Genomic DNA, 18,877 nt, shown 5'->3' with positions numbered 1-18,877 from the left:
TGAATAGATAGAAATGAGTTAGTCAGGGTACCTAATTTGGGGACGGTGGCTTAAAAATAGCTTTAAAGAGATAAAAGTATACTATAATTATGGAACAACTAAGAGAGTATTTTCTTTCTGAAAATAAAGATGAAAAACAGATTATTATTGGCGATAAGATAGTTACAGTTAATCCAAAAAGCTCACAAATGCAAATAGAAAAGGAGATTAAAGAAGAATACCAGAGTGCGTTGGATGAAGAAAACTATATTAGAGTTGTGCTAGTCAATTATCATACAAGAAGTGGTGTAACAACTTAATATATAGATTTAGCCAGGGCTAAAAGCGAGGCTCCCATTAATAAATTTATAATTTAAATGAAACAATAAACTTGTATTCCACAATTCAGTTAACTTTAGAGCACATCCATGTGACTTTTCAGGGAAAGGCTAAGTGACTTTAGACAAAAATAATTTGCAAACAACCCCAGAGTGAACCAAATCTTACATCGAGTCAGATGGCCTCATATGTACACCCAAAAACTGGCAATCGTGTTCGATCACATTTTTTAAGAGCCATAATGGCTCTTGATCACCGTAGGTTAATTAGGCCTTGAAAAAAGTTCCGGCCGAATTTTTTGCGTTCGACAAGTTTACTTTACAAAATATTGCCAACAAATCTGGGTTAGTGTAAACCAACCTTATATATCATTTATACATCACATCTGAGGTGAAACAGTACTATGAGGCACTGTTTTTATCATACAGACCTCGGACAACAGAATGCAGTATTTGACAGTTTTGCAATACAAATTGCTATCATTCAATATTCATGACGATCCAAGCACGCGTGGGCTTTAGCTAAACCGTTAAAAAAAACTTCCAACATCACCTATACGGCCAGCCGGTTCTGACTTTTGCAGTGCTAGCTGTGGCGAGTGTTTGAATGAACATTAACACAGTTAAACTCCAATATCAGCGTGCAAAGAAAGTCGTGTCCGACAGCCCTGGGCTAGTGGATTTTGCGATCGGGCAAGTGAATTCTGTGCTTAACTTGCCCGACGGACAAGTGAAGATTTTTCAGAGAATTAAAATTACAGAATTACTGTAAGACAAAATGTTTTAAATTCCTAATAAATTCCTGCGCACCGAAAGTCGCTCCGACGAAGTGAAATCTGCATAAACAAGACAAGAATCGCATTACATGTTAGACGAGACATATTGAGATCCCGCGCATAAAGTAAAAGCAGATATTGAAAAAACTTTGGAGGTAAATGTTGCCCGTGACTAATTCTTACCGATTCAGAGATAGCTATTTGTCTAAATTTTCTTTATAATCATTTGTGAGGAACGTAAACAAAAGGTTTTGATCCTGAACTCTAGTGAGAAATTTGTTATGGTTTTAGTATTGATCACGTGCGTTTCAATGTGGTTTAACAAATTCTAAACACCGATACTGTAGGTGTTTGTTGATTAAAATATATAAACCACATCGTATTGTTTTCACTTTTCACGAAAAGCTTTCTGATGAAAAGTTGCCAGAGATAAAACGAACATTTTTGTTCTTTTGAAACCTAAAACCTTTGGTTACCTGTAACAAGATGAACCACAAATTTGCATAATTTTTGTTTGGATGACATTTGCTCACTGATGCGTGACTCGGCTCTCGCACTTTCCACTTTCCACTTTCCCGTGAACTTGAAACTTGACCTGGAAACCGACTTCCAAACAAACCTTCTTCAGAAAAATGACGTTCTGAATAAACTACTTTTGAATGAGAAGCAAACTGATGAAAGCTATCAAATTTTTATGTCCTTTAAGAATATAAACATCCCCCCTGTCAGCGGCTAAGAAATACTCCCGCGTTAAAATTTGTTTTGGCTGCAAATTGCAGAATGAAGTGCTTTCACTAGCAGCTTTCCGCGTTGTCGACGTTGTCGTTGTGTGTTTATTGAGAACTTTGGTTTCACGGTTCCAACGCCGTTTTTTTTCTTGAAAAATGTTTTTTCTAAATTGTAAAATGCATGTTAATCATTCACGTGTTGCGTTGGACTTAGAAAAAATTCTACACTGTGGCAGCGCCGAGAGAAGAAGAGTATGTTACCAGGTCTACTTATAGTTCACACTTTTTATGGTTATTTATTGCTTTTGTTAAATAACTACAGCTGATTGTAATAAATAAATAAAGCCAGTAATTTTTTTAACTTACAGTGTAATTAAGAAAGGAATAGTTAATTAATATTTTTTCATTCTGCGCGCGAAAAAAATTTTTTTTCGGGCTAGTAAAAATGCCTTTCGGGCTAGTAGATGTTAGTTACAGCTTGCCCGAAGGGCAAGCTGTAAAATTGACTTTCTTTGCACCCTGAATATAATAAAGAATTTATTATGTTTATTTTTTATTTTAAAATGGTTTAACGCGCGGCATTTTGAGTACTCTGGGGAGCGTTGTTCACTGAACGACTGAAACAATCGGCACAGCGATTAAAATTAAAAGAGAGACTACTAATAATCAATAAAAGAAATAAAATTCGGTGAAACATATACGGAGACGACAATTTTCATTCAGGAAGACAAGTATTAAAGTGTCTCTAAAAATCCTGAGTCTTCGAGCTTAAAAGCTGAAGTTTTTGTTTTAAGCCAACTTCCCGGTGTTTGCTTTTTTCAAAGACGAACTTGAGGCAAGAAAATCGCTCAAAGCTTCTTTTACAGCCAGAATTATAACTAAAAATTCTTTGGAACTTGTCCTTTCTATTTGCGGTGAGAAAATGTCTGAAGGATTTTTAAAGATCTCTAAGCTTATAAATTATAAACCTGATACTCGGTCAGATCATTGTCTCAAATCTTACAAACGTGCGTAAACAAAATAGCCGCATAAAATACGCTCGTCTTCATTAAATTAGAAATAAAAAACAAACATCAAATACAATAATTACTCAGGCTTACCACTCGAGATGCAGCTCCTCAAAGGTATCAAGTAACGTCAGTATCCCTTCAGACTTTGAAACCCTCTTACGCATTAAGCAAGGTGAAAACGAAAACGATGCCATCCGAAATCGGATTTCCAACTTTGACAAGTGACGTATTTCTCAACCAAAAACCCAATAAACAAACTAGCCATGAATAACAGAAGACTTCCGATAGCAGCTGAATTTCATTTTGTACATCCAGTGGAAAAAGACAGTTAAAAACATCACAAGTTAACACAAAACTCTGTCAGCTTCAGCTGTCAAAGTAAACAAGATTCAAGATGCTGCCTAAATTTTCCGCATGAACTCACCTGTCAAATTTTGACCAATCAGAGCATAAAAATTGGACGTAGAACGTGACCAACGCGTGAACATGGTGAGAAAAGTCAAAAGCAGCTGTCTTCCCTGCCTGTAGCAGCTAACTGAATTTTCGTGTCCGAGGTCAGTTTAAAATCAAAATTTTAATTGTGCGGCACATAAACACAACATATTTCATATGAATTAAAAAAAATAAACTTGAGCCTGCGATCATTTGAAAACCAGTACCTTGTCAGCGGATAACTTCAAAAAAATACTTGACCTCGATGGGTCGACACCTGAGCCCGCGATTCGCTCAAGCGATACTGGTCAGCGGATACCTTGTTTTGACAGCTGTCAATTGATCACAACATTGATGTCCAATATGTGTATCAGTTTTCCTGTGCTCCGATCCCAAACTTGCTAAAAAGTATGAGATTGAACATTGATCGCGATCTAGTAAAACAATTAACTGGTCAGCGGACAGCTTCCAAATAAATCACGTCACCTCAATGACTTGACACATGAGCCCGCGATATGGTCATGGGACACTGGTCAGTGGCTATCCTGTTTTGACAGTTGTCAGTTGACCATATTGTGAGTGTCAAAGGAGGACTTGCCAAGACACGCCTGAGACACCCCTCCCTTCCTTTTGATAGTCTCCCCTACCCTACCCGTACAATCTGTAGACGCGTACGTACGTACGCTCGGTCAGTCACGTGACAACCAAGCGAAAAGAGGTTGACCATATTCCATGAGTATGGTACTCTGTCCCACGCGCGCTTCACGCGCGCGGGAGCCCCGCTATTATCTCTTATTGTTTATGAGGTATCTTATTAACTTTGAACATTTAGTAGTTTCTAAAGGTGAAAGACGCGCAGATCAAATCGAGAACTGTCTGGACATGGTAGAAAAGATCTTGGTTCATCTTCGCAAGATACAGAGAAGAGATATACTCAAAACAGATCGTGATCTGTCCATAATAAATGAGAATATGATACAACTCGGGACAATCCCCAGAGAAGAATTAGAAGATGAACTAATGTATTATATCATGAGTTACATTTTGCCAGATTTGAAAGACAACGGATTCACATTCGACTACGCAGATAGAATAATCGACTTTTACAATCGCGTAAAAGACAAGGAAGTAAAGATACTTAAATTTGATTAAATATCGCAAAGTGATATTTAATCCTCTTTTTTCTCTTCTTTCTAGAAAAGTAAGAAGATATTGACCACACCCATCAGAAACATTATTAACACGATGACCAGGTTTTCTCCTATTATTATAAGTATATAGAAATTACATAAACTTTGTATTATATTTTTTAACAAATCTATCTTCTATAGGAGTTTGATCAATTATCATCTCATCTATTAGTTTCATGCGATCAATAAAATCTTGTTTGTTAAACTCATCTCCTCTCAGACCTGCACGCAGTTCCACGAGGGTTTTCTCATATGTGTTAAGAGCCAATGTCTGTAATTTTCGAGAATCGGTTGACAGTCGTGAATTTCTGAATTTCTACATATTTCGCCCAAATAATCTCTATAGTACACTAATTTCAAAAATCACGTTAAAACTTGTAACTGCTTTTTATTTTTTCAGGAATCAGGCAAAGTTTGATAAACTCTAAATCGGCGCTCTTTCGAGTATGAAATTAGCGAAAATTGAGCATTGTCTTCGCGCTCGTACATAAAAACGGAATATCTCTAGATGAAATCAAGTCACAAAACAGACACACATTTTTACTTTATAATTCAGCAATTAACTTTAAATAAACCGTTTAAATGTGACTGTACCGGCCACAAGAAGAAACACGGTTTCAGCACTTTTCAAAAGTGACAAATTTGACCTAACTTCACCATCGTAAAAACCCAGTTGGTACATAGAATTTTAATATGAAACAAGAACTGTATTGAAGCATATCCTTTGCTGTTGTTTGTGTTAAAATATTTCTGGCGGCATTTCAAATGCGCACCTTCGAGAGACCAAAACCTGAACGGTATTTTGACACCAGGAAAGCACGTGCAACAAGCAAGTTTCGACGCTTGGAATATCAATCCTTCGCAAACATACGTTACTTCGACATTTAAACCCTAGTCAGAGTTGTAACGGTTTCAGATTATATTTCGGCGTTTCTGCTCGGTTTAACATGATTCCTTTCAGCTGATTTTTGCGATAAACCATAATGAAGAGACACGAATACGCAGTTCAAATCACAGTTAGTAGGGGAAATATTGTCGAAATACTCGCTTGCTATAGTTTTAATCGTATTGAAACCTTGAAATCAGAAAAGTTATTTACTTACCTGAACTTAAATGCTAGACGGGTTCACAGTACCGCTGACTAAATTCTGCATCACGGCAGAATCAAAGTTAAGTTTGTATATGTTTTCAATCTGTCAACACGAGGGAAGATGACATTCCGGAAATGCGTGACGCGTAACGCGCCGGAAAAGAAATTCCTGGTATAAGTGTTTTACGTTGCAAGTCTTTGTTGTATGTTCGTATAGCATCTCGCACATATTCAAACTTGGTTTGTGGCGCCTGTGGCCCCAGTAATGCTGAATTTATTGCGATCATAGAAAAGATGTCGTGAGTCACTTGGTATGCTCCTGACTTGTTAGTCACGTGAGTATGTAGGGCAATAACCAAACATCGACCCTACCATGCTAATTATACAAGTAAGGTTTTCTGCATTTACGTTAGGTGATCTTTGTTTGATCCACAAAAATTGGCGCATGACTGAAATAAGAGTTTTTCCACATCAACGCTAAATGTTTGGTTCCGGGTGGCGGTGCAACAAATCACGTGGTACCGTTCTAGATCAGCCTACTGGCTGCTCATAGAGGGGTCCATAAAGGCACATCGATTGATGACTCTGTATGGCGTGAAGAAAATAATATACGCAGACATTTCGGCTGAACGACGAAGGTGCAGCTTTTACACTTTTTTTTCGTTTCGAAAATAGACGAGCACGCGAGAGGACTCAGGTGACTATGCTAACGTCATGAAAAGTCTACTTAGCTTGTTTAAGTTTAGGGCAGGAGGAAGAGATGGGTAGGTTGGTTGGCATTGGGTTCTCCATTAGGATCAACCCTACACATACAAAAATTCATGTCTTGATCACTACATTTAGAGCTAGCAGACTTTGTTTGATCGACAAAATTGGCGCATGAAAATAAAAGTTTTTCCTCACCACCGCTAAATGCTTGGTTCCGGGTGGCGGAGCACAAATCACGTTGTAGCGTTCCAGAACAGCCTACTGGCTGCTCATTTAAAAGGGGTCCATTAATTGATGACTCTGTGCGGCCTGAAGAAAATTATATACGCAGACGTTTTCTGAGCGACGAAGTCGCTGCCTTTACACTTTTTTTTTCTTTTCGGAAAGGGTCACTAACTTCTCTCCTTGCTCCTCGCCGCTAGGCGGTCGTTTTTGCCTGAGAAATACCACTACGAAGGGGTTTTAGCACGCAAGTCACTGCTGGTGCAGACCTAGGAAAAGGGCATTCTCCATCTGAAATTTGAATAGAAATGAAAGGCTATTTTGAGCCTTTTCTCTCTTTTCTCCGCAACGTATTTGGTTAAAAGATAGTAAGTAAAATGGCTGAGGCATTTTAAAGCATTTTTTCATTTACGCGACGGATTTTGGCGTTATGAAAAAAACTTGTCAGTGAATTGGTTTATTTTCTAGCGTGCGAACAAGTGCCGGGGGGTGGTGGCGGATAGAGCCAGGTGACTGTTCCCTTTTTTAGGTAGGAGCTAGCAGTACGTGCATTCTGGCCCAAGGCCAAACTGTGTAGACTGGCCTTTAAGGGCCTCTATTCGGGGGCGTGGGATCAGATAAAGTACAATTCGTCAACAGCAGGTTGAGGTCTCGCCAGAAGATGCCCTTGCTGCAGAGGAGCAAAGCAATACCTTTCAGTAATTTAGACAAGTTAAATACTTGTATTTCGCTTATCAAATGTGTCCATTGTCCATTTTCGAATTGTGGTTTTTCAGGAACGTTCTTTTGCGGAGCATTGGCCAATTTTCTTTTAACAGTTTTACTCGTTTTCATTTCCCTGCTCTACCTTCATGTGGTATATGGCGTACGTGTGTACCTAAACCACTCAATTCATACAGAGGTGATCGATAGAGAGGTCTGTACGCCAAGTGGGGTTAAGATTAGTTTATCACAAGCAAAGGCTCAAAAGGTTAAGTGCAAATAAAAGAAAACTAGTGTGAAAAGTTTTGCAGACTCGGCTTAGTAACTCTATTTGTTTTCTTTCTCTATTTGAGTTTCGGCTGGTACATCCTGAAATCAAGTTTCGTTCCACATGTTTTGGAGAATATAAAATATAAAACTAAAAAAAAAAACAGTGTCAATTGTCATTTTATTTTTTCTTGTACACTCGTGCGACGATTCATCCTTTTCTGTATGGTTGCGTGACCAGACTCAGATCACACACCGGCTTTCATCACGCAACACAGCATTAAGTCCGAGGCTAAACGACGGAAGATTTCAGTAAACTGCGGCCACTTGCAGTTGAAACGACTGTGGTAAGTAAATTCTTAGAGATCTCGAATCCCATTTAGAGCTAGCACGCCGTTTCTAGCGGCTTTATTTTAGGTACAGAAACTCAAGGTCAATATTTACACTCAATGAGGACTTAATCTGAGCGTCGTCTTTTTCAGCTACTTGCGTGCAATCAAATGCAGTGTTAATCTACTTAGTTTTTTTTTGTAACCATCAAATTGAAAAGCGTTTTTCAAAAGATTTTAAGAGCTTCCCGTAATGTGCCCCTTGTAAAAGAAGCTAAGTTTGCAAAAACTTTTGTGTGCCTACAGTCGCGGCTAGCTTGTTTGAGCGTTCCAACGTGCGAAACTACCCTGCACGTTTCGGTGTTTCATTGACGCACTTTTGTAATGCCGCCAAAAATTTTTTAACACAAGAAACGGCAAAGGATGTGCTTTAAAATAGTGTTTGTTTCATGTTGAAATTCCATGTATCAATTGTTTTTTTCAATGGTGAAGTTAGGTCAAATTTGTCATTTTTTAAAAGAGCTGAAATCGTGTTTCTTCTTGCGGCCGACACAGCCACATTTAAGCAGTTTATATAAAGATAATTGCTGAATTATAAAGCACAAGTCTGTGTTTGCTTTGTGACTTGATTTCATTTAGATATATCATCACGTTTTTATGTACGAGCGCGAAGAAAATGCTTAATTTTCGCTAATTTCATACTCGAAAGAGCGCCGATTTAGCGTTTTTCAAACTTTGCCCGATTCAGGAAAAAATAAAAAGCCGTTAAAAGTTTTAATGTGATTTTTGAAATAAGTGTACTATAGAGATCATTTGGGCAAAATTTGAAGAAATTCAAAAATTCACGACTGTCAACCGGTTCTCGAAAATTACAGACATTGGCTCTTAAATGCGATTTGCGCCATTTCAATCTTTTTCTTGTAATTCTTCATTTTTGCAATACTTGCTACGACCTCCTCGGCGCCATTTATTACGCCGAGTATTATTGGATTTAGTGTTATTCCTCCTGTTATCGTGCCAATAATAACTAATCCTACTCCAGACAGCGTAAGTGTTTCATCAAGAAGTTTATATCTTTTGTACGATTTCTTAAAACACCAGTATTTTTTGTGGTAATGTTTGTAAAAGTCTTTGAGAGTTTCAATATCAGATTCTGACAGAGATTTATCAATATGATTAAATTCAAAGATATCCTTCATTTTAATAAATTATTATATTAATGCGGCGTAGCTAACGCAGTTCTAGCCAAGGGAGGGGGTCACTACACTATATAAGATCCACTTAACTTTTCTTGAAGCATTACTTTGTGAAATTGCTCAGAGTCAAAGTCGTAAAAGTTTGGAGAAAGCATTATCCTATTTAATACACCATCTTTCATCTTAATACACCAAACTCAAATTTTTGTAAATTGGAGTAGTTACAGCTGGTATAGTTAATGTCGAGCTGTAGTTACTTATTTTAACTTTTGTAACATTTGTATTAAAATCTTCTGCCAGCCATAAAACAATCTTTTTTCCATTAAAACTATTTGGTAATGTAAAACTTTGAGTTGTTTTATTGACAGTTAAATTTACTGATTTGTTTGTTTTATCATAATTTAATTTTAATGAGACATTTACCAGCGGGTAAATGCAGTTAATGGAGCATGAAGCCCCAGGGGGGTAGGCCGAGAAAGCCTGCCCCGTCTTAGGCTCGGTGATATCTTGAAAGCCTGATTCATTAAATGAAAGCACTCTATTCTTTAAGCAGAAAACAAAAGCTTTTCATGGCTAGAACCTCACTAATTTGTCGCATGTTTGTCATCGTGTATATTCTTAGCTTCGCAAAGATTGGTCCCTGTTTTCAAAGCCCTATTCAGAGCTATTCATGGCTAGACCTTAATCATGATAAGTTGAGATAGTTTATAGTACAACTGTGCCTATTGGCCGTACTTTGAGACACTGTGTGACTGTAAAGCTTTGCCAATGCCACTCCTAGTCATTATTTGGTTAGCTTGCACGAAAGCAATCATTTAAAGTAGTTTTGTTACCCGCCCTCCCTTCCTTTGGAGGAGTTGTTGTTTTGTTATGTCTCAATAAATTTTGGTGGGTCACTCCCTGTGGTGCGGTTAAGTCTGCGTTGCGACTTCCCCCAAGCTTTTGGCATTGGTTGTGTCTTGCCATCTTTTGAGCTATTCCTTTGCCTTAATCTTGTCCGATCCAGCCCGTGCGGCGCTGGGGTGATAAGAAAGGCTCTGCCAAGATTATTGTCCTACTCCACGGTAGTGGGGCGATAAGTAAGGCTTGTGTTATTTTGTGCGCATAACCCGAAGTCGCTATAACCTGCCACAGGGCTGTGTCCCCCCCTTATTACGCCATCATGTAGTTGTTGTTTATTTAGCCTGCGTGCGTCATTTACTTGCGTGACGTTTGCATGCGTATCTTACAAGCGGAATAGTGACATTAATAAAATTTTATTGTTATTGTAATTTTTTCTTAGTTAGGCTAAAATTCCTATTTATCCAATGATAAAAAACAATACATAAACTATATTTAGAAATATTAGTAGGAGGATTAAAATTAACAACATAACCATTAACATTTTAGCCATCTTTTCTTATATCGCTTAGGTCTTTATTGGGTAGTGTAATATTAAGATTTAAAGAATGAATAATGACCCCAGATGAGCCTATATTTATTCCATACATATCCGCATCAGCAAAGTCATAGAAATCACTAAAATATTTTCTATTCAAAGCATTTTTGGTGAAAGGAATTAACTCTTTTACCATTTCAACTGTTGCCGCGCTATTATCACTATTTCGATCAAGTTTGATATTTTTGATTGCTTTTTGATTTGCGTTGATGTCAACATTGTACACCACTTCTGTTGGGTGGATGTCAAATGCGGTGTGATAGTCGTAAACTTTATCTGGGTCGAGATTACTCGTTGTTCCCACGACGCCATAAGCAATCATGTAAACTCCTGAAAACTGTTTCGGATACACAGCCAGATCAGTTCCACCCTGAGGAATACTAACCAAAATGTGACGAAAGAATTTATTACCAGATGACAACTTCCGGAAATTGACTATTATTCTATGGTAATAGATAAATTGTGTTTGACCTTTTGAATCGCTGTACCTATGGGAGAGCTTTCTTATACCAACATTTCCAATTGTTAATCCTGTTGAAGTTCCTTTGTCAACACTTATTTGAGACTTATGCCACAGCTGATAATCAGTGTTTAGTAACTCCAGACACAATGTGTAATCAGTATTTGCAGTTAACCTGTAAAAGTTAATTCCCATTTTATACTTATAACTGCCCTGAGAATTCTTGATTATAGTCGTATAAAGAACTTTGTGATTGTAATCGTGAAAGTTACCTTTACTAGGTGGTAAGTCATCTATCTTTGTTATTTTAAAGGAGTTTCCTCCATCAATTTCATCCGTCCACTGATCCGAGCTTGACATAAGATAACTAAACTGGTCGTTGTAATGACTTGGTTGAACTTGAGACACATGTAACTGGCTATCAACATAATCTTTGGTTGTCGCGTCACTATCTAAAGTGGGAGTTTTAAGATTTATTATTTTTTGGCCGGCAACATCGAAATCTCCAGTCATTGAAACACTTCCATCTTTCTTTAGATAAGGACTGAGATCTGGGGCAGTTGATTTGTTATCATCCACATATTTTTTGGTTGCGGCGTCTGTGGGGTTTGTTGGCGGTTTTAAATGAATTATACTTTTATTGTCCATGTTTAGATTATTAGTCATTTTATTTGTTCCACCAACGTGGAGATATTTAAAATCTGTGAAAGCTAATGGTGTTGGTTGTTTGCCACCCGTTAGAGCTGGCAGATTAAATATTCGATTGTTGTTCATATCTAGATTTCCAGTCATTGGGGTAGTCCCATCTTTTTTGAGATAATCAGCAAGTTCTGCTTTTGTTGCATGAATTAATGCTGCAGCGTTTATTGTATTTGTTGCTGATGTATCAACATAGGATTTATTTGATGCTTGGTCGTTTGCAGTTGGAGTGTTAACATTGTAAATGAAGTTGTCTCCCATATCCAAATACGCCCGCATTGCCTCTGCTTCGTTAATTTCAATAAAGTTTTCTTTTACTTCTTCGTAACTAACTAATGACTTCGTATCTGCTTTGAGTTGATTAAATGTTCTCTTGGCGCTGTTCTGAATATTGTAAGAATTTTTTAAATTAATATTAGCTGTTATATCACCAACCCCAGCATTATCCAATTGTTTGCGAGTAACAGCATCATTTGGACTTACCCCATCACCAACATTTCTTAGTTTTTTATTTATCATATCATAATCTCCACTTGAACTGAGATTAAATCCAACTCCTGGAGCGCCTTGAATTCCTCGGGCAAATGGATGATTATTAGATTGTTCGTTAAATATTCCCATTTTAATTATTGAGTATATAATTAGCTCGTAGAGATATAATCCGTGAAGTTTTTTACAATGAATTTCTTTGGTTTATCCATATACAGAAATGTAAATGGTTTTCTTGTTGCCGCTTTATACTGTGCTTTGTCAACTCCCAACTCAGATGATATTCTGTTTGCTTCTCGCGATTATGGAAATTCGTACAGGCAGTAGTGAGAACAATTCAGTCGAATATCCTTTGGAGTTTTGTAAAATGATTGACTTAGATAAATCACTGAGCAATTCTTATGTCGCCCTTGAATGAAATAATCAATAAGTTGTCTCTGGTTTTTATCACAGACGTAATCATCAAATATCACAAGTTTTTGGTTGTCTTCATAATCCATTTCTGTCACTGGGGTTATTTTATCATTACTCACATGAAGTATTTCATAACCCAGTTTCATACTTAGTTCTCTCATCTTTTGTGCCAATTTCTTGTACTTATCCTGCTCTAGATTACGCGCATAGAGATAAATTCCATCGTAGTACAACAGTGGTTTAATTAACATGTGATACAGCAGATTAGTCTTACCACTTCCACTATTTCCACATGTAAGGGTATAATTGTTTATATTTTTTATCTGGGGTATCAGTGCTATCATAATTAGGTATTTCCATTTTATATACATATTAGATAAATGGATATTAACGAAATCAAAACTTGGGCTAAAAATAAGATTGAATCCGATGATCTTGCGCGCCAGGTGGGACGACGAATAAAGGAAACCACCTGGGAAAAACAGAATCAGAGAGAAGGATTTCGTGAGTCATTTAAACCTCTGATTTCCCAGTTTGAAAAACCTGAGGACTCGCAAACGCGCAATATTTTTACTCAAAACCAAGAAATGCTTCGAAATCAGTTGGCTCTTACAGAAGGCCTTAGAGCTAATCAGCGAGCTATTACTCAAGGTTTTAATCAATTAGAGCGATTAGCTGATATGAGAGAACTACCAGGAGTAGAGGCTATTGAAGATGGCGATCAAAAAGCAGCGACAGAACAAGTAGCAGCGGCGAAACCAGTTGATGAAATATTTATGTTTAATTTAGTGAATAGGTTTAAAGGTGAAGAATTACAAAAATTATTAGATATGGGTTACGATAATCCTAATGATTTTTTTAAAAAAGATATGGATTATTTGGAATCCTATTACAAGGACGCTAATGATGATATTAAAAAAGCTAATGGTAAAATTGCTGGCAAAGGGAAAAAGAAAAATAAAACTCAAGAAGATGAAGAAAATATTAAAAAATTAAAAGAAGACCGAGATTTGTTAGTAACTTATAAAGATACCTTGGGCGATCTTATAAAAGCTAGAAAAACTTATAAAACTGGAACTGGTATCTATCCTTACCATCTTATTGATAGACTTAAACTGCTTGGGGGGAGTATTATGGCTGGAAACAACGGCGTTGTGACGGAGTTTACTCAGTTAGCACGTTATCTAAACTCTATCAAAGTTTTACCTAAGAAAGAACTAGATAAAACGATAAAAACAATGAAAATCTATCTGGGTATAAAATAAAATGGACATTTCCCAAGCTAAAAAACTTTCACAGGATAAAATTGAGGCAGATTTTCTTACAAAGATAGTCAGACGAAACATAAAGCGTAAAGAGAGAGAGCGCCGGCAAGCGCGTGAAGCCTTTAGAGAAGCATTTGAAGTAGTTTTGGAGTCTCAAGATAAATCCACTAAAACACAAAATTTGATGTTAGATGAATTACAAAGAATTAATGCAAGAATAGATGAAGAGGAGCAACCACAAGGTAGGGAACCTGATAGGTATGCTGATAGATTTCCTAGGGGAAGAGACGGCAGAATAATTTTATACGGCGACAGCGGAGACGGTGGTGATGAAGGTGACGACGACGACCAGTTTTTTGATTCAAGAGACTATGTAGATCAACCACGACGCCCACGGAGAAGACGCAGACCTGCTATCATAAACCAACAGGATCCAGATGATATCCGTGATCAGCAAGAGGAAATACGACAACAACGTCAATTACAAGATTTACAACAACAACTATTAGATCAACGGTGGGCACAACAACAACAAGAAGAGCTTTTTAATCAACAAGTGCAACAACAGCAACGACAAGAACGTCTTAATCAACTGCGACAAAGGCTAATACAATTACAGCCACAGGCACGGCCACAGCAACCACAGCCACAACAAGATGTCATCACAGCTTTACAACAACAACTAGCTCAAGAACGAGAGAGAACAGTAGCTCTTCAAAGCCAAAATAGAGAATCACAACGATTAAACGAAGAAATACAAAGAGAACAACAAGCTCAGGAAGCTCTTCAAAGACAATTAGTTAGGTCTTCTGATGTTTTTCCAGAATCTCAATCTGTCAGATCAACAGATGTGTTTCCCGGTTCTACAGCAGGAGTTCCTCCTCCATTAATACCATCATATCAAGCACCACAACAACCAACAGCCCAATTAACATTCCCTACACCATATCAAACACCACAACAACCCAAAGTATATGATGATGAATACCACTTTCCTGAAATAGTAGATCTAGGAAATTTTGATAACTCATATTTAGAAGGAGTGCGCCAAAAACTAGATAAAACTATTAATGATGTATCATTTCTAATAAACATCGATGAAGGTGAGGCTTATTTAACACCTGAAAAATTAAGAGTATTAAAAAACCGAAAAGACTATAAACAAAGCTTATTAAACTATAGATATGCTTTTATATCTTATCTAAAACAAAGAAGAAAAAACGAAGAACAAATGCGAGAACAAATGCAAAAACCAGAGACAGTCGAGGAAATGTTTCGAAATGGCTCAACAAAAATATTATGGCCGAGGAATTTACTTTTACAATTCTCCTCAAGATTTACTAAAAAGACTAGAACTACTTGAAGGATCTCTAAAAGCAGGTAATAACGGAGTATTAAAAGAATACATACAAATCGTGCATCAACTAAGAAATATAGGATTTATTACTAATAACCAACTTAATGCACTGTTAAGAAAGCATGTTAACATGTAAAATATATAAACATAAGACAAATGAATGAAAGCGCGATTCATATTTCCTCTGTTAAACGAGAGCAAATAGGAACAAACAAACCCTATGATTTTATAGTTAAATTCAATCCTCCTCTAAAACTTGACCCAGAATTTAGACATTTTCTCGCCCTGGACAGGTTGTCGATGACTTACTCTTGGTACAACATTAGAGGTAGTTATAAAAACAATACAATCAAATACACCCATGATGGAACAACATGGCATACAATTACTTTTACTGATGGAATGTATTCCTTCTCTGATATCAATGATTACATTCATCAGTACATGGATCAAAAGTCTCATTACTCAACAGACCCCAAAGGAGCAAAGGTGTATTCAATCAATCTGACTTTTATTCTTAGTACGTATCGAGTACTGGTATCACTTGATGGTGATTATCAACTTGATCTGCGTGGAACAGATTTTGGAGACCTCATCGGATTTGAAAAGAAACTGGTGACTAAAACAGAGTATGGAACACGCGTCCCTATTATTACGAAATCAATTGACTCATTAAACATAAACACAACCGCTATAAGAGACTCTGTTGTAAATGGAGTAAATACAAACACAATTGCCGTTATACCAACTGATAATCTTACGAGGAGTTATCCATTCACTTTCGAACCAAGGAGGCAACTGTACTGCCCTGTGAGTTCTAATTATATTTCTGAAATGAGAATATATGTAACTGATTCACTCGGGGAGAGTATTGACCTCAACGGTATTGATTGGTTTATGACACTACTGCTTCGCCATACTGAAGAAAATTCATTAGTATAATTCTATAGATAAAAATGATGCGACAATCAGAGTTTAAAAGAAAATACGACCCAGAAATAGGAAAATATACAAAACAACATATCTATGGAGAAGGAATAATGGATTCAGTAAAATCTTTTTTTAAAAAACCAACTCCTAAATCCTCAATGCCTAAACCTCCACCTAAACCGCCCAAAAAAGTAACATTTGAGCCAAGCTCATTTGCCGGCAAAAAGGCGGGTGATAAAATAGTAAAAATACTTTCTCGTGAAAATCCCCCTACCACCAAAAAAACAACATCACAAAAAAATGGCTGAAAAAGAATACAATCAATATCTGGAAAACTCAAGAAAATTATATAATTATTAATATAAAAGTTTACTTGGCAAAATGAAATCGTTTAGAAACCCAAAATATCTTGAGAGATATGAAGATGTTATATTTGATCTTGAACAACCTATAAATACAGCAGACCCAGCTAATAACGCCGCCCAAGTGAGAGCGCCAAACCTTAAATTTATCGCTGATAATACAGGTGAGGCTACTCCATTTGATTGGTATAACGCGCGATTTTCAATGGATTTTAAAGTAACTCCATTAGCTGGAGGAAATATAGCAGTTGACGACCACAACGGAATTGTAAATGGTTCTAACTCATTTATAAAAAAACTATCCTGGCAGAAGGAAAAGAAGTTTATAGTTGTAATGAAGCAAATCATGTCGCAAATATTAAAAATCTGCTTGAGTATAATTCCTCTTATGCAAAGAGTATTGGGACCAAAGAATTTTACTATCCTGATACAAGTAGGTCTGCAGAGGAACGTCCTGCTAATGCAAACTACAATGTAGGTTTTCTTTTAAGAAAAAAAGTACTAGGTACTTCAGTTGAAGTCAATTGTGAAATACCTCTTAATAGGTACTCTTTCTTTGAAGCACTAGAAGACAAACTACTTCCTAACACAAAAATTGAAATAAATTTTGAAATCGAAAGTGACGCAAATCTAATATTCCAAACTGGTGCTAATTGCAGAGTTATTGTAAAAAGACTTCAGTTATATATTCCAAAGTTAACTTTTAACGCAGAAGGCCAAAAGTTATATATGGAAAATTATCTTAAACCTTACAAATGGACTTATCTTAACGAAGTAATTCATACATCAAATAATCTACAGCAACAAACAGGCCATTACAGAATTACAACCGCTATTTCAAAACCACGTCATGTATTTGTTTGGGCTATCAACACAGCAAGAATTAACACACAAGCACAAAATCCATTTATATATGATACTTTTGGTAATTTTCCAAACAATTCTAACGTATCACGATGTTATCTCGAGGTTGGAAATGGTAATGAATACCCTGATTTTCATCATAAACCATCTACAGATTTAACAAGAGTTTTTAGAGGTTTGCTGGAGAATGTTCACGCTAACAACGACTTTCAAGGAGGAACAATTCTTGATATGGACAGTTACAGAAAAGTTTATCCAATTATTTACTTTGATTTAACAAAACAAAAAAATGGACATCAAAGATGGAGTAACAAAGCTGGCGTTTCATTTCGAACTATCAGCCAATCCAAACGCTGATTATAACCTTTATGCTCTTGTTCTTCACGAGCGAGAGGCAGAAATAAAACAAGAAGATGGAAAACTACTTCTTAGAGCTTAAGAACTTCGCTTTGAGTTTCGCTTTGTATAACCATTACATAAAATGAAATCCTTTAGAGACCATGTTGAAGCTTATGAAGATTTAGTTTTTAATCTCGAACAACCTTTAATAATCCCTACTGATAATAATTATCAAAACAGAGGTAATTGTAAATTTGTTGTTGATAGGGAGTCACTTGATTGGTACAATGCAAGGCTGTCAGTGGATTTTAAATTAACAAAACTAATTGGGCGTAATGTAATCATTAATGATAAAAGTGGAATTATTAATGGTGCAAGTTCTTTTGTAAAAAAGATTAGTTTTGGTATTAATGGCCGAGAATTCTACCAGTGTAATTCTGCCAATCATGTTGTAAATATTAAAGATTTGCTTAGCTATAAACTTTCTTATGCTGAGACTATTGCATCTAATGAATTTTACTATCTTGATACAACAAATTCCCCAAACAGAAATAAATATTTAACAAGGCAAGTTCAACACGGAAGAAATATTACAAACACTGGTTGGACGCCAAGAATTTTTATTGAAAATGAAGACCCCACTTTCAATGAGGGGTTTGATAAGAGAAAGAAACAATTGAGAAATTCGAGCATTGTTAATTGTGAAATCCCTCTTAGTAGGTATTCATTTTTTGAGACTTTTAAAGATAAAATGTTGCCAGATTCCAGATTTGAATTAAACATTGAATTCGAAAGTGACAACAACCTTATATGGCGGGAAGGGAATAACGTTTGTAGAGTAATAATTACAAAACTACAACTATACATTCCTAGAGTAAAATTTGACGGGAGGTACAAAACAACAGCTGCGGTGGCTCCAAAATGTTGGACTTATCTTAATGAGTACGTGACGAATTCTACAGATTTAAGACAAAGAGAAGGAAATTTTAGAGTAACAAATGAGGTGTCAAAACCACGTCATGTTTTTATTTTTATTGTAAACAGTGCAAATATAAACTCACAAACAGCAAACCCATTTTTGTACCAAACTTTTAATGTCGCAAATAACAGAAAATTAACAAGATGTTACCTTAAAGCATATGAAAATGTTTACCCTAATATTCATTACAAGCCATCCACAGAGCCATCCAGAGTTTTTAGAGATGTTGTTGTGTCGTATGGCGGTGTAACACTTCTTAATAGAAATAATTTTGAGTCTCTGTTCCTATTTATTTACTTAAAACTACCAAATCT

The 18,877-nt window shown here is 36.4% G+C and overlaps 1 protein-coding gene across 1 annotated transcript in view; it reads right to left on the bottom strand.

Annotated features, from left to right (window-relative positions):
* LOC140950277 (cell adhesion molecule DSCAM-like) overlaps positions 1-18,877 on the bottom strand; it is a 265,680-nt gene that overhangs the window by 181,695 nt on the left and 65,108 nt on the right. The gene's annotated exons all lie outside the window — the stretch shown is intronic.

The sequence above is a fragment of the Porites lutea genome, chromosome 10 (genome assembly GCF_958299795.1).
Source record: "Porites lutea chromosome 10, jaPorLute2.1, whole genome shotgun sequence".
Taxonomy (NCBI): domain Eukaryota; kingdom Metazoa; phylum Cnidaria; class Anthozoa; order Scleractinia; family Poritidae; genus Porites; species Porites lutea.
Note: the sequence above shows the minus strand (reverse complement) of the source record. Positions and strands in the feature narration are given on the sequence as shown.